Source organism: Heterocephalus glaber, unplaced genomic scaffold (genome assembly GCF_053883595.1).
Source record: "Heterocephalus glaber isolate CG9 unplaced genomic scaffold, H.glaber_assembly_v1.0 deba00001553, whole genome shotgun sequence".
In the NCBI taxonomy this organism is placed as follows: Eukaryota; Metazoa; Chordata; class Mammalia; order Rodentia; family Bathyergidae; genus Heterocephalus; species Heterocephalus glaber.
Window position 1 is genome coordinate 6,197,028 of NW_028258344.1, and position 15,171 is coordinate 6,212,198.

At 36.0% G+C, this 15,171-nt stretch overlaps 1 pseudogene; it reads right to left on the reverse strand.

The window, feature by feature from the left end:
* Positions 1 to 403: 403 nt before the first annotated feature.
* Positions 404 to 5,693, reverse strand: LOC101725229 (tubulin epsilon chain-like; annotated as a pseudogene).
* Between the last annotated feature and the right edge of the window lie 9,478 nt (positions 5,694 to 15,171).

The window sequence follows — 15,171 nt, forward strand, 5'->3', positions numbered from 1 at the left end:
CAAAATTTCCTTAACAGTTGTAATAAAACCTATCCCTGAAAAGTTAGTGGCTATTACATGGAAATATTACTATTGTGTTATTCTACTCCTAGTAGTTACTTTTAAATATCAGAAGGATTTAAGCAGAATATCAAAATATAAATTAAATATCAATATAAAAATATCTGTACAAGATTTTTATTATCAGTGTATAAAGGTTTAAATATGGGGTTACAAATAAAGCAATCTGTTCAAGAACTCCATTCTCTCAGTGTTCTCAAATTGGCTTCACTAATTTCACATTGGTATCATAAATAAATTGTGTTTAAGTAGAAAACAGTCCTTAGACAAAATATTTCCTGAATCAAAAACAAACTGAAACAGGTGACGAAAAACAATGTGAACTTAGGAAAAGTGATGGTTATGTTTCCAGGTTTCCTTCTCACACAGCTATGCTTAGCCTCGGTACATCCTCCACAGGCATGCTCTTTGTGGCGTCCACCTGGTCATACTCCTTGATGAGTTCCGACAATGATGATGACAAAACTTCGGTGAAACAGCTTTCCTCCATCCCTTTGACTTGTAGATAGTGGTGGAGGTGAGCATGAACCTCGCTCTCAGCTCAATGAAGGTAGGCTTCACACATGTGTTATTTGCTAAAGCTAATAATGAATGGGAGTGTCCCACAGGAGGTACTGAACCCAGGCTGGTCTACCAGCCTTCTTGATTCCAGGAAACAAACTGTAGAGAAGGCTTTAATCTTTCAATATTTCTGCGAAGATCTGAAATCTGTACATTTGCTCGAACCATGAGGGCACAGGTAGATAGAGACTGTGTTTCAGGTCTGCTTGAATTAGCTGGTGATCTTTACTAAAGGCATCTGAAAACAGGAATGTTAACATCTGCCAGTGTATATAAAGGTGTTAGGCATGACCCAAGATAATGAAGTCGAGGAAATGGAACTAAATTCATACTGATTTCATTAAGGTCCCTATTAAGGGATCCTTCAAATCCCGCAGAGCTTATCAGATGGAGCAGCAAATTTGCCACAGTGTTGTTCATTGCATCAAAGGACTTCTTGTGCTGTTTCTTAAAAGCCCCAGCACCTGAAGTAACCAGACTGTTAGGCTTCACAATTGTACCCAACTTTCCAGAATTCACCACAAGGTCAATTTTGCTTATGATGTCAAATAAAGATTGATTGTTGATGAGCAACACACCGTTTACATGCTCATTAAGTTCCTTCACTGCCAAGAGGCTATTTTTTTCCATTAAATTTATTGATACATTTTAGATATAAAATACAGTTACATTCATCATTGGGATCTTGTACCTTTACATGATGTATCTTGGTTCTTATTTTTTTCCCCTTCCCCTGCCTTCCCTTCACCTCCTCCACCTTTCTATATTTGCAAAGACGTTGTTTCCATTTTTTTTCCTTTTCTCATATTTTTTCTTTTCCTTTCTTTCCTTTCCCCTGCAACTCCCATTTCCCTTACACCTTTAGACCTTTTCTTCCTATTACACAATATCAATTATACATTTTTAAAATTACAATACCAAAATTTAGAGGACATTATCACAGATTTCACAGAATTTAAAAGGATATAGGAAGAATATTACAAAAATCCTTTTTGAAATAAATTTGACAACTTCTAAGAAGTACCTTGGAAGACAAATTAATGAAACTAACTCTGGAGGAAATATAAAATTTGAATAGCACCTATTAAAGAAAGTATATTCCTAATTTGAAAACCTACCCATATGAAAACATCAGGCTAGTATACATTTTAACTAATGAATTATATCAAACATTTAAAGCAGAAAAAAGAAGGAACACTTCACCCCTCATTTTAGGAAATCAATATTGTGCTAATCCTAAAACTGGATGAAGATAATAGAAGAGAAAAGTATGAACATAGATAAAATTTGTTTAACAAAACAACCTATTAGAAGTCAGATCTGGCAGTAGGTAGAAAGAGGTTTTATTATAAGGATGGCAGTGTTGGTTCAGGATTGGAAGATCCACCCCCAGAAGTCATCATTTTAACAGAGGAAAGGAAAAAGCCATATGATCCTGTCAGTAGTTGCAGAAAAAGTATTGGACTAAATTCCACAGCTGTTCATGGTAGAAGCTATCAGGAGACTAGAAGTAGAACAGAACCTTTTCAACAGATAATCCATGTACTCAATACTTCAGCAAAAATGCCTTATATGAATGGAAAAGATACAATGCTTTCTCCCTAAGGTGGGGAACAAGGGCAGATATGCCTACTATTCATCTACCCATTAAACTTTGAAACATAGGCCCAAACCAAAATAGTCTGGCAATAAAATGACACAATTAGGATAGGATTGGCAAGGTAGAAGAAAAATCTTTATATGTAGATGAAATTATCATCTACAGAGAAAATACTAAGAAACCTCTAGGAGACCCTAGAACTTGTATTTGAATTTAGCAGGATTAGAAAACACAAGGTATATATAAAAATTCAGGTCTATGCATACCTGCTATAAATGAAGAATTGGATATTGAAATTTAAAATTTTTGTAGGAGTACAAAGGACCTAGAAAACTAAAAAGAAAAAAAAAACAGTGTTGGAAGACATTTATTACCTAATTTTTTTTTCTTTTTGTACCGGGGATAGAACTCAGGACCTTGTGCTTGTGAGGCAGGCTGTGGAACCACTGAGCTAAATCCCTGGCCCTTATTACCTAATTTTAAGACTTCCTCTAAAGCTACAGTAATCAAGGAAGTGTTGCAGTAAGGAAAGACATATAGATCATTGGAATAAAACAGAAAATCCGGAAATAGAACCACACACATATGGTCCACTGAGTTTTGAAAGATTATTTAACATTAACATTTTATAGAATATAAACTCAACTGAAGAGCAGAGGAAAAGAGTGTTTTCAGCAAATGGTACTAGAACACCTGTTATCTTTATGTAAAGAATTAACCTCAACTCTTTATTTCCATACATAAAGATAACTTGAAAGGATCTATGAAGCTAAATATGAAAGCCTAAAACTATAAAACTTTATGAAGAAATTATAAGGGAAAATGTTCATGAATTTAGGGTAGGCAAGAATTTCCTACAATACAAACATGATGTATAAAAGAAAGAAATTGATAAATGAGACTCCATCAAAATTTAGAACTTTAAATGACATCATTAAGAAAATGAAAAGTAGTCCTTAAACAGACCATATTTATAATACATATAACCTATGGCCAGAATATATAAAGAACACTTACAGCTCATTAATAGACAATCTAATTAAAAAGTAGACACAAGAAGGTGATAAATAGCTAGTATAGCACAAGGAAAGGTGTGCAACACTAGAATCAGAAAAATACTAATACAATAACAAGATTGTATTATACATTCATTAGGGAGATGAAGTTAAAAGTTTTAAAAGAACAGATGTCAGCTTAGGCATGAACTAGTAAGAACTTTCTAATACTGCTAATGTGAATGTAAAATGATAAAACCATTTTGGAAAGTAATATATAAATTACTTGTATTACTATTAAGAACCAACAGTTCTGTTCTTAAGTTTTTACTTAAGAGGAATGAAAATGCATGTTAACAATAGATTTGTATATACAAGTTGACTATCCCTTATCTGAAATTTTTGAGACCAGAAGTGTTTCAGATTTCGGTTTGAAATCCCCTTGATCTGCAAAGAGAATAGCTACTCCTGCTTTTTTCAGGTTCCTGTCACATGGAGTATTGTTTTCCACTCTTTAACTTTCAGTTTATGAGTTTCTTTTTGAATTAAGTGTGTTTCTTGTATTCAGCATATTGTTGGATCTTGCTTCTTGACCCATTCTGCCAGTCTATTTCTTTTGAATGGTGAATTGAGACCATTAACATTGATGGTTAGAACTGATTTGTATTGACTTATCATTGTCATGACTTTTTCTTTTTGTTGGATTCTCCCTCTTTGCATTTAATTTCTTGTCAAGCCCAACAGATTCATTCTGATGGCCTTCCTGGGGTTGTGATCCTCATTGTCTTTTCCTAGGATATTGTCTAAAATTTTTTGGAGTGTTGGTTTGGTATTCATGAAGTTCCTAAGGTGCTCTTTGTATGAAAGTATCCTATGTCTCCATCAATTTTGAAAGATAATTTTGCAGGATATATCAATCTGGGTTGGAGGCTGTTTTCTTTTAGGGCTTGAAATACAGCACTCCATGCTCTTCTTGCTTTGAGGGTTTGCATTGAGAAGTCTGCTGTGATTCTGATGGGCTTTCCTTTGTATGTGATTTGTTTCTTTTCTCTCATTGCTTGTATAATTTTGTTCTTCTGTTGGGCTTCTGAAATCCTAACAATTATATGCCTATGTGTAGACTGTTTTTGATCAAGGCTATTTGGAGTCCTATATGCCTCACTTATCTGTATGTGAATTTCTTTTCCCCTGCTTGGGATGTTTTCTGCCATCACTTCTGTGAACAGTTTTTTTTATGTCATCTGCCCTCTCTCCTGTTTCTTCATTGACCCCAATCAGTCTTATATTACTCTTCTTTGCATCGTCTAGCAGCTGTTGGATTGATTTCTCATGGTCTCTTACAATTTTAAAGCAATTTTTCTTTTCCTGGTCACTAATTGCAATCTTTCTTCTATATCTGAAATTCTGTCCTCACATTGGTTCACATTTTCCTCTGTTGCATAGATTTTCAGTGGAGTTCTTAATCTCCTGGAAATCTGTTTGCATCTGTTTTATGGATTCCATTTGTTTCCTATGTTGGGATTCCATCATGTTCCTTAGCTCCTCTATTTTTTATCCGTGTCCTCTCTAGATTTATTAATCATGTCTTGCACTATGGGCACAATCTTTGCTGTTACCTGAGAAATTATTTCTGATTTCATTTTTTTCCAGATCCTCTTTTGTTGGCAATTTGGGGAGTCCAGGTGGTTGAGTATCAGAGTGTTCCATGTCATTTTTCTTTGGGGTTGCTGTAGGTGATATGGAAGTCTGGTTTTGAGGGTTGTTTTATGTGTCTTCTCATTTCAATGGGGTCGGGGGGTGCTGCTAGTGTCCCTGCAGCTCACCTCCTCTGTGCTGGGAGTGGTGCTATGGTGGTCCAGGAGCCTCCTCCTGGGTGCTGGGATTGGCTCACTTCCTCTGCACTCCAGGAAGTTATAATATGGGGAGGTTATTACATCATCATCACTGGAAGGGTAAACTGAAGTCACAAATCTGTATACTTCTGGGAGTTCATCTTCAAGCACCTTTAAAAGAAATGTGCCAAGTTCAGATCCTGTTCCTCTTCCCATGAAGTATATTATAAAGAAACACTTGAAGCAATCACAGTGTTCTGGAAACTGAGTTTCTCTAAAATCTGTTCTTGGTAAAGACTGCCAAAAATTTTGTGACCCACAGCCCAATTATTTCCTGAGCCCAAAATATCAGCAATGAGCTGCTTGCTATCAAATACATCTCTCAGAGGTCCCTGGAGAATTTCATTTACTACCGTTTCTTCTATGTCAATCAAGACAGCTCATGTTTTTAAAGATATATTTTTCCCTTGGAAATACTGCTATCATCACCAACCTGGTATCCACATTCTTAAAGAAGCTGCTGATCACCTCATCATAAATTCTTTTCTGGTTGACAGCAGCATGTTCCCTCAGTGCCAGGTCCCAGAAGCAGAAGGCAATCTGGTTTCCATATTGGCTGACCTGCACTACCACTGACTGGGTCATCCCACCTGGAGGCTGCCTACACCCCAGGGTGGCAACTCCTGCCCTTTCACTCACTTGAGTCTTTGCTCTACCTTGCTTTCTCTATTTTAAAATAAAACAACACAAAAATGAATAGAAAGTTTTGAACTCATTAATTTTTAGTTATTTTACTGAAAAATGTTTTTAGAAAATATTCTAATAGTTTGATCAATCTTCTGATAGCACAAGTGCTTATATATCTACACTATGAAAATCTTGACACTATAATTCAGTTTTGAACAGCGTAATCTTAAACCATTTTGGAGAACACATGAAGAAAATAATAGAATTACTTTGGGCATAAATTGATGTCACAAAAGTACAAAGGATTTCAAAAACTCTTTAAAATAAAACAGAAATCAAAAACTCAATTCATCAGAGAAGGTGAGCCAGTCCCAGCACCCAAAGGGAGGCTCCCCCACCACCATTCCATGCTCCTGGGGCAGAGAAGGTGAGCCAGTCCCAGCAACTGGAAGGAGGTTCCCTGCTGCCATTTCATGCTCCTAGGGCAGAGAAGGTGAGCCAGTCCCAGCACCCAGAAGGAGGCTCCCCCACCACCATTCCATAGAGAAGGTGAGCCACGGGGGTGCCAGAAGCACACACACACCCCTTCGTGGAAATGAGAAGACATGTAAACAAGCCTCAAAAACAGACTTCCAGATCACCTACAGCAACCCCAAAGGGAAATGAGATGGAAGAATCTCATACACAACCACCTGGACTCTCTGAACTGGCAACAAAAGAGGATCTGGGAAAAATGAAATCAGAAATAATTACTCAGATAACAGCAAAGATTGTGCTCATAGTGCAAGAAATGATTAATAAATCTAGAGAGGATACAAATAAAAAAATAGAGGATCTGAGGAACATGATGGAATCCCAACATAGGAAACAAATGGAATCCATAAAACAGATGCAAACAGATTTCCAGGAGATTAAAAACTCCATTGAAAGTCTGTGCTGCACAATGAACCAATGTGAGGACAGAATTTCAGATATAGAAGGTAAGATTGCAATTAGTGACCAGGAAAAGAAAAATTGCCTTAAAATTGTAGGGGACCATGAGAAATCAATCCAGTAGCTACTAGACAATGAAAAAAAGAATAACATAAGACTGATTGGGGTCAATGAAGAAACAGGAGAGAGTGTAGATGACGTAAAAAAACTGTCCACAGAAGTGATGGCAGAAAACATCCCAAGCAGGGGAAAAGAAATTCACATACAGATAAGTGAGGCATATAGGACTCCAGCTAGCCTTGATCAAAAACAGTCTACACATAGGTATATAATAGTTAGGATTCCAGAAACCCAACAGAAAAACAAAATTCTACAAGCAGTTAGAGAAAAGAAACAAATCACATACAAAGGAAAGCCCATCAGAATCCCAGCAGACTTCTTAATGCAAACTCTCAAGGCAAGAAGAGCTTGGAATGCTGTATTTCAAGCCCGAAAGGAAAACAGCCTCCTACCCAGATTGATGTACCCTGCAAAACTAGCTTTCAAAATTGATGGAGGAATAAGATACTTTCATGATAAAGAGCACCTTAGGAACTTCATGAATACCAAACCAGCACTCCAAAAAATTTTAGACAATATCCTAGGAAAAGACAATGAGGATCACAACCCCAGGAAGGCCATCAGAATGAATCTGTTGGGCTTGACAAGAAATTAAATGCAAAGAGGGAGAATCCAACAAAAAGAAAAAGTCATGACAAGGCTTTTAAACTTTTAACTTCATCTCCCTAATGAGTATATAATTCAATCTTGTTATTGTACTGATTAGTATTTTTCTGATTCTAGAGTTGCACACCTTTCCTTGTGCTGTACTGGCTATTTATCATCTTCCTGTGTCTACTTTTTAATTGGGTTGTCTATTAATGAGCTGTAAGAATTCTTTATATACTCTGATCATAGGTTATATGCATTGTAAATATGGTCTGTTTAAGGACTACTTTTCATGTTAATGATGTCATTTAAAGTTCTAAATTTTGATGGAATATCATTTATCAATTTTTTCTTTTATACATCTTCTTTTTTGTATCCTAGGTAGTTCTTGCCTACCCCAAACTCATAAACATTTTCCGTTATAATTTCTTCTTAAAGTTTTATACTTCTAGTCTTTCATATTTAGGTTCATAGATCCTTTCAAGTTATTTTTATGTATGGAAATAAAGGGTTGTGGTTAATTTTTTATATACAGATAACAGATGTTCTAGTGCCGTTTGCTGGAAACACTGTCTCTTCCTCGGCTCTTGAATTGAGTTTATATTCTATAAAGTGTTAATGTTAAATAATCTTTCAAAAATCAGTGGACCATATATGTGTGGCTCTGTTTCTAGATTCTCTGTTTTATTCCAATGATCTATATATCTTTCCTTACCCCAACACTGCCTTGATTACTGTAGCTTTAGAAGAAGTCTTAAAATTAGGTACTAAACACCTTCCAACACTGTTTTTTTTTTCTTTTTACTTTTCTAGGTCCTTTGTACTCCTACATAACTTTTAATTTCAATATCCAATTCTTCATTTATAGCAAGTATGCACAGACCTGAATTTTTATATATAGCTTGTGTTTTCTTATCCTGCTAAATTCAAATACAAGTTCTAGGGTCTCCTAGAGATTTCTTAGTATTTTCTCTGTAGATGATCATTTCATCTATATATAAAAATATTGCTTCTACCTTGCCAATCCTATCCTAATTGTGTCATTTTATTGCCAGACTATTTTGGTTTGGGCCTATGTTTCAAAGTTTAATAGACAGATGAAGAGTAAGCATATCTGCCCTTGTTCTCACTTTAGGGAAACAGCATTGTATCTTCTCCATTCATATAAAGCATTTTTGCTGGAAGTATGGAGTACATGTCTTTGATCTGTCCAGAAGGTTCTGTTCTACTTCTAGTCTCCTGATCACTTTTACCATGAACAGCTGTAGAATTTAGTCCAATACTCTTTCTCCAACCAGTGACAGGATCATATGGCTTTTTCCTTTCCTCTGTTAAAATGATGACTTTTGGGGGGTGGATCTTCCAATGCTAAACCAACACTGCCATGCCCAGAATAAAACCACTTTCTACATCCTGCCAGATCTGACTTCTAATACTTTGTTTTGTTAAACAAATTTCTATCTATGTTCACACTTTTTTCTTCTATTATCTTCATCCAGTTTTAGGATTAGCACAATGTTGACTTCTTAAAATGAGGGCAGAAGTGTTCCTTTTTTTTCTGCTTTAAATGTTTGATATAATTTATCAGTTAAAATGTATATGAGCCTATTGTTGTCATATAGGTAGGTTTTCAAGCTAGGAATATACTTTCTTTAACAGGTGCTATTCAAATTTTATATTTCCTCCAGAGTTAATTTCATTAATTTGTCTTCCAAGGTACTTCTTAGAAGTTGTCAAATTTATTTAAAAACAGATTTTTGTAATATGCTTTCTATATCCTTTTAAATTCTGAAAAATCTGTGGTAATGTCTCCTAGGTCTTAATATTTTAATTTTAAAAATTGTATAATTGATATTTTGTAATAGGAAGTAAAGGTCTAAAGGAGCAGGGGAAGTGGGAGTGGTAGGGGAAGTGGGAGTGGTAGGGGAAAGGAAAGAAGGGAAAACATAAAATATGAGAAAATGAAAAAAATGGAAACAAAATCTTTGCAAATAGGGAAGGATGGAGGGGGTGAAGGGAGGGCAGGGAAATGGAAAAAAATAAGAACCAAGATACTCATGTAATGGTACAAGTTCCCAATGAAGTATGTAACTGTATTTTATACCTAAAATGTACCAATAAACTTAATGGGGAAAAACCCCCCTGAATTCACCAAGGAATATAGAATAAAAGAAAGCCTACTTGCTTCTGGTCTTACTCTGGTTGAGTCCTGCTTATATATCCCATGTAGATTTAACATTTTGAGAATAAAGGCCAGATATTAAAGGAATTTATATACAGATAAATGTTTCAAAGAAAATATGGCTGTATCCTAAGATTCTAAGTAAACACTTAGCATTTTATAACAACCATCATACCTTACATACATTATTCACAAACATAAGCGTGAGTGTTTAATTTTTGACCATTGTGTCAAACATATGTCCTACTAGGATTTTGGTTATTATCTTTCTATAAGATTGTAAATCGTGGCACAAGAACTCATTAGGATTCTATATTATAATAAACAAAGCAAAATAAAAACAAAACACTAAAAATTAATTCTGACTAGAGTAAAAGGAATTTATTCATGTGAAAGGTTACTGAAGTGTATGAGTGTGTGTTCCCATGTTCAGCAGTCTCACACAATGGATAAGAAGTTAAGATAGGAGGTCAATAAAGAGGAAGAAGCAGAGACAAAGGGATACACACATGCATACAACAGAAGACAAGAAGCAAAATAACCATCTTTAAACATTAACAGCCCAATCCTCTACCAGAGAGATAACATACCTCCAACATCCAGCTTTTACCACTTCACTTGATCAAAATGTAAATTCCCAGGAAATATGTTTAATTTGGCCAAAGGGAGACAAAGTGCAGGAGGAGAAAGGACCTGATTTCTGTTGATTATGCTTCTGTAATGACAGACACCTGGAGTTACTCTCTTCAGAGGAAACTGAAGTGTTACTAGGAAGAGCTGTGGACTCCATCCATACAAAATGGCACAACAGGCAACTATATTAGCTTTAGAAAAGCAGTCTAAATTAATTCTTAGCTCTCTCAATAGACATAAGAAATGAAAGGGGTACATAGGATTATTACCACTTTGTTTTGATTTTTAAGCTGGTCAGAATATTAAAATGCCTCTAGAAATATACATCTCAAATATCAAATGCCACAATTCTACTACACACAATTTTAGGAAAGAATTACCTGGAGGTAGATAATATTTGTGATCATGCTGAGTAACTTTTTGGAGTATAGCAGAAGGAAAAAGCTTGAGATTACAAGCATGTATGCACGGCCACAGAAAGATAGATTTCCTTAAAATTTCACGTAAATCATCATGCAGCCTCCAAAAGAACAAGGGGTTGACTTCTTGAGCTCACCTTTGAAGGGAAATAGCATGAAGTCAGTTTATTAATGAAAAACACTTTTACTGAATGCATCACAGTAAGCAAGAAAATAAGGTAGTGTATTTATTTTCAAGACCTCATCCTCTAGGTTCAAGTTAGCAGTTTTTAATTCTTATTACCTACAGAATCTGAAATGATTAACTTGATTTCCAAGGGTTTTGATTTTTCTGAGCTATATTAGGTCCTTTAAAACAGATGAAGAAGAGAGGTTTCATCCTAAGAATCAAAGCCTATGAACAAACTCTTTGTGGGTTGCTTCAATTGTAGCTAAGCAATACAAAAGAGATGGAAGGATGGGGAAAGGGGAGATGCATTGTTCTTTCACTATTGGCTCATTTCCCTAACATTTGGAAGAATAGTCATGGAATAGAGCAATCACACTTTCCTCTAATGCAGCCCTTTGTAAATGTGATTCACTGTTGCAATATCTAAGTACTCAGTAAGTTCTGACAGTTCTATCCATCACAATACAGCCCTCATCATGTCACTGCCTCAGACTGATGGATGCAAAATGACAGTCATTCAACTAGCCAAATAGAAGAAGCCAGGTAAAATATAATGTGAAGTCCTTTAGGCCTTTTGATATAGTGTGCAAGATGTGTCATTTTTCTTCCATATCTTTTGTTGTGTGTATACAAGCCAGCATCATACTTTGCACAAATTTGTACAACACTCGTTCACCTCAATTAGAAAAAAATATGAATTTAGTGAAGGCTATTGCTACATTTTATTATTTTATTTTTTTTAAATTAAATTCTTTTATTGGTACATTGTAGGTATGCAACACAATTACATTTCTCATTGGGAATTGTACCTTTACATGATGCATCTTGGTTCTTATTTTTTCCCCATTCCTAGCCCTCCCTTCACACCCTCCACCCTTCCCTATTTACAAACACTTTATTTCCATTTTTCCCTTTCTCACCATTTTTCCTTTCCCTTCTTTCCTTTCCCCTGCCCCTCCCACAACCCCTACCCCTTTGGACCTTTTCTTCCTATTTTACATAATTGATTATTCATTCTAATCCTTGGCACATTTTAGGTATACAATATAATGACATTCATCATTGGAAATTTGCACCTTTACATAGTCTCTCTTGGTTCTGATTTTTCACCCTTGCCCAGCCCTCCCTTCAAGCCCTCCATTCCTCCCTATTTACAAAGATTTTGTTCCTATTTTTCCATTTTCTCATATTAATCCCATTCCCTTCTATCCTTTCCCCTAGCCCTCCCACTTCCTTCCCCTTTGACCCTTTTCTTCCTATTTCACATTACCTATTATACATTTAGTCCATATTTACACTTTCAGTTTCTCACACCCGAGAAACTATTTGGTATTTATTCATGTGTGTCCTATTTATTTCACTTAAGAGTATTGCCTCAATGTGCATCCACTTAGCTATAAATGTCTCTAATTTCTCATTTTTTATGGCTGAGGAGTACTCCATTTTATAAAAAAACCACATTTTCTTTATCCAGTCTCCAGTTGATGAGCATTTGGGCTGTTTCCAAGTTTTACCTATCACAAACTGTGCTGCTATGAATATGGGCACACATATATCACTGTGGTATGATTCTTTTAATTCCTTGGAGAAGATCCCCAGCAGTGGAATAGCGGGGTCAAATGGGACTTGCAGTCCTAGTTCTTTGAGGTATCTCCATACTGATTTCCACAGTGGTTGCACGAGTCTACACTCCCACCAGCAGTGGAGCAGGATTCCTCTTTCCCCACAGCCCTGCCAGCATTTGTTATTGGTTGATTTCATGATAGCAGCCATTCTTTCTGTAGTGAAGTGGAATCTCAGCGTTGTTTTCATTTGCATCTCTCAAATGACCAGTGATGTTGAACATTTTTTCATGTATTTATTTGCTATTTCTACTTCTTTGTCTGAGAAATGTCTGTTCATTTCAGATGCCCATTTTTGGATTGGGTCTTTAAATTTGGGAGGTCTGATCTTTTTAAGTTCTTTATAGATTCGAGGTAGTAGACCTTTGTCTGAGGAAGAGCAGGTGAAGATTTTTTCCCACATTGTGAGTTGTGTCTTCGCACTGCTGTTGGTTTCTCTTGCTGTGCAGAAGCCTTTTAATAAGAAGAGATCCCACTTGTTGATTGTTTGTGCTAGTTCATGGTCAACTGAGGTTTTGTTCATAAAATCTTTTCCTACACCAATGTCTTCAAGGGTTCTACCTAACCTCTGTTCCAACTGGTTCAGAGTTTCTATTTTAATATTTAGATCTTTAATCCATTTTGATTTTAGTTTAGTGCATGGTGAGAGATACAGGTCTAGTTTTAATCTTTTTGGTAAGTTGAAGCCCAATTTTTCCAGCACCATTTATTAAAGAGGCTATCTTTCCTCCAGTGAGGGTGTTTGGCTCCTTTATTGAAGATAAGATGGCTGAGTGTGTCTGGCCTTGTTTCTGCATCTTCTAATCTGTTCCACTGGTCCTCAAGTCTGTTTCTTTGCCAGTACCATGCTGTTCTTATCACAGTAGCTTTGTAGTATAGTTGCAGGTTGGGGTTTGTGATACCCCCTGCTATGTCTCTCTCTGTTACCTAGAATTGCTTTTGCTATTCTGGGTCTCTTCTTGTTCCAAATGAATTTTTGGATTGTTTTCTCAAGGTCTATGAAGTCTGCTCTGGGGATTGAAATTGGAATTGCATTAAATCTATATAGCAGTTTTGGAAGTATGGCCATTTTCACTATATTAATCCTTCCTACCCAGGAGCAGGGGATGTCTGTCCATATTCTGATATCATCTTCATTCTCTCTTTTCAGAGTGCCATAGTTTTCAGAGAAGAAGTCTTTGATCTCTTTCGTTAGGTTGATTCCTAGGTATTTCAGGTTTTTGGATGCTATTGTGAAAGGAATTATTTGCCCTATTTCTCTCTCAGTGAGTCTTTCATTTGTGTAGAGTAAAGCTATTGATTTTTGTGTGCTGACCTTGTAACAAGCTACTTGACTGAATTTGGTTATTAGGTCTAGAAGAGTTTTGGTGGAGTTCTTGGGGGTCTTCTATATACAGTATCATGTCATCTGCAAATAATGACAATTTGACTTTCTCATTTACTATCTTTATTCCTTTTATTTCTTTCTCTTGTTTAATTATCGTGGCTAATGTTTCCAGAACTATATTGAACAAGAGTGGTGATAATGGACATCTTTGTCTTGTTCCTGATTTTGGTGCAAAGGATTTCAATTTTTAACCATTTAGTATGATACTGGCTGTTGGTTTTTCATAGATAGCTTCTATCAGTTTGAGGTAGAGACCATCTATTCCAATATTTTGTAGGGTTTTTATCATAAATGCATGTTGGATTTTGTCAAATGATTTTTCTGCATCTATGGAGATAATCATATGGTTTTTGTCCTTGGCTCTATTGATATAGTGTATTACATTGATGGATTTTTGTATATTGAACCATCCCTGCATCCCTGGGATGAATCCCACTTGATCAGGGTGTATGATCTTCTTGATGATCTTCTGCATTCTGTTTGCCAGTAATTTATTAAGGATTCATTAGTGAGATTGGCCTATAGTTCTCTTTTTCAGTTGGGTCTTTCTCTGCTTTGGGAATCAAGGTGATGCTTGCTTCCAGGAATTAATTTAGGAGTATTGCTTCCCTTTCAATTTCATTGAAGAGTTTAAACAGTAGTGGCAGCAGTTCCTCTCTAAATGTCTTGTAGAATTCAGCAGTGAAGCCATCAGGGCCCGGGCTTTTCTTAGTTGATAAGTTTTTAATTACATTTTCAATTTCATTGGTTGATATTGGGTTGTTCAGAATTTTTAGGTCTTCTTCGTTCAACTTTGGTAATTCATATGTATCTAGGAATCTGTCCATTTCTTCTGTTGTTGTCCATCTTATTGGCGTATAGGCTCTGGAAGTAGGTATTGATGATCCTCTGGATTTCTGCTGGGTCTGTTGTAATTTCACCCTTTTCATTCCTAATTGCATGGGTTTGGGCCTTTTCTTTCCTTTTTCTGACAAGGTTGGCTAAGTGTTTGTCAATTTTGTTTATTCTTTTGGAGAACCAACTCTTGGCTTCATTGATTTTTTTGTATCGTTCTCTTAGTCTCCATTGCATTGATTTCTCCTCTGATCTTTACAATTTCCTCCCTTGTATGAGCTTTGGGGTATTCCTGCTCTTCTTTTTCTAGAAGCTTGAGGTGCAGCATCAGGTTGTTTAATTGGGCTCCTCTTTTCCTTATATGTGTATTCACTGCTATGAATTTCCCTCATAAGACTGCTTTCATTGTGTCCCATAGATTCTGATATGTTGTATTGTCATTGTCATTTAATTGAAGGAACTGTCTGATTTCTTCTTTAATTTCCTCTGTGACCCATTGGTTATTCAGAAGTGTGTTGTTCAATTTCCATGTGTTTATGAAATTTTTTG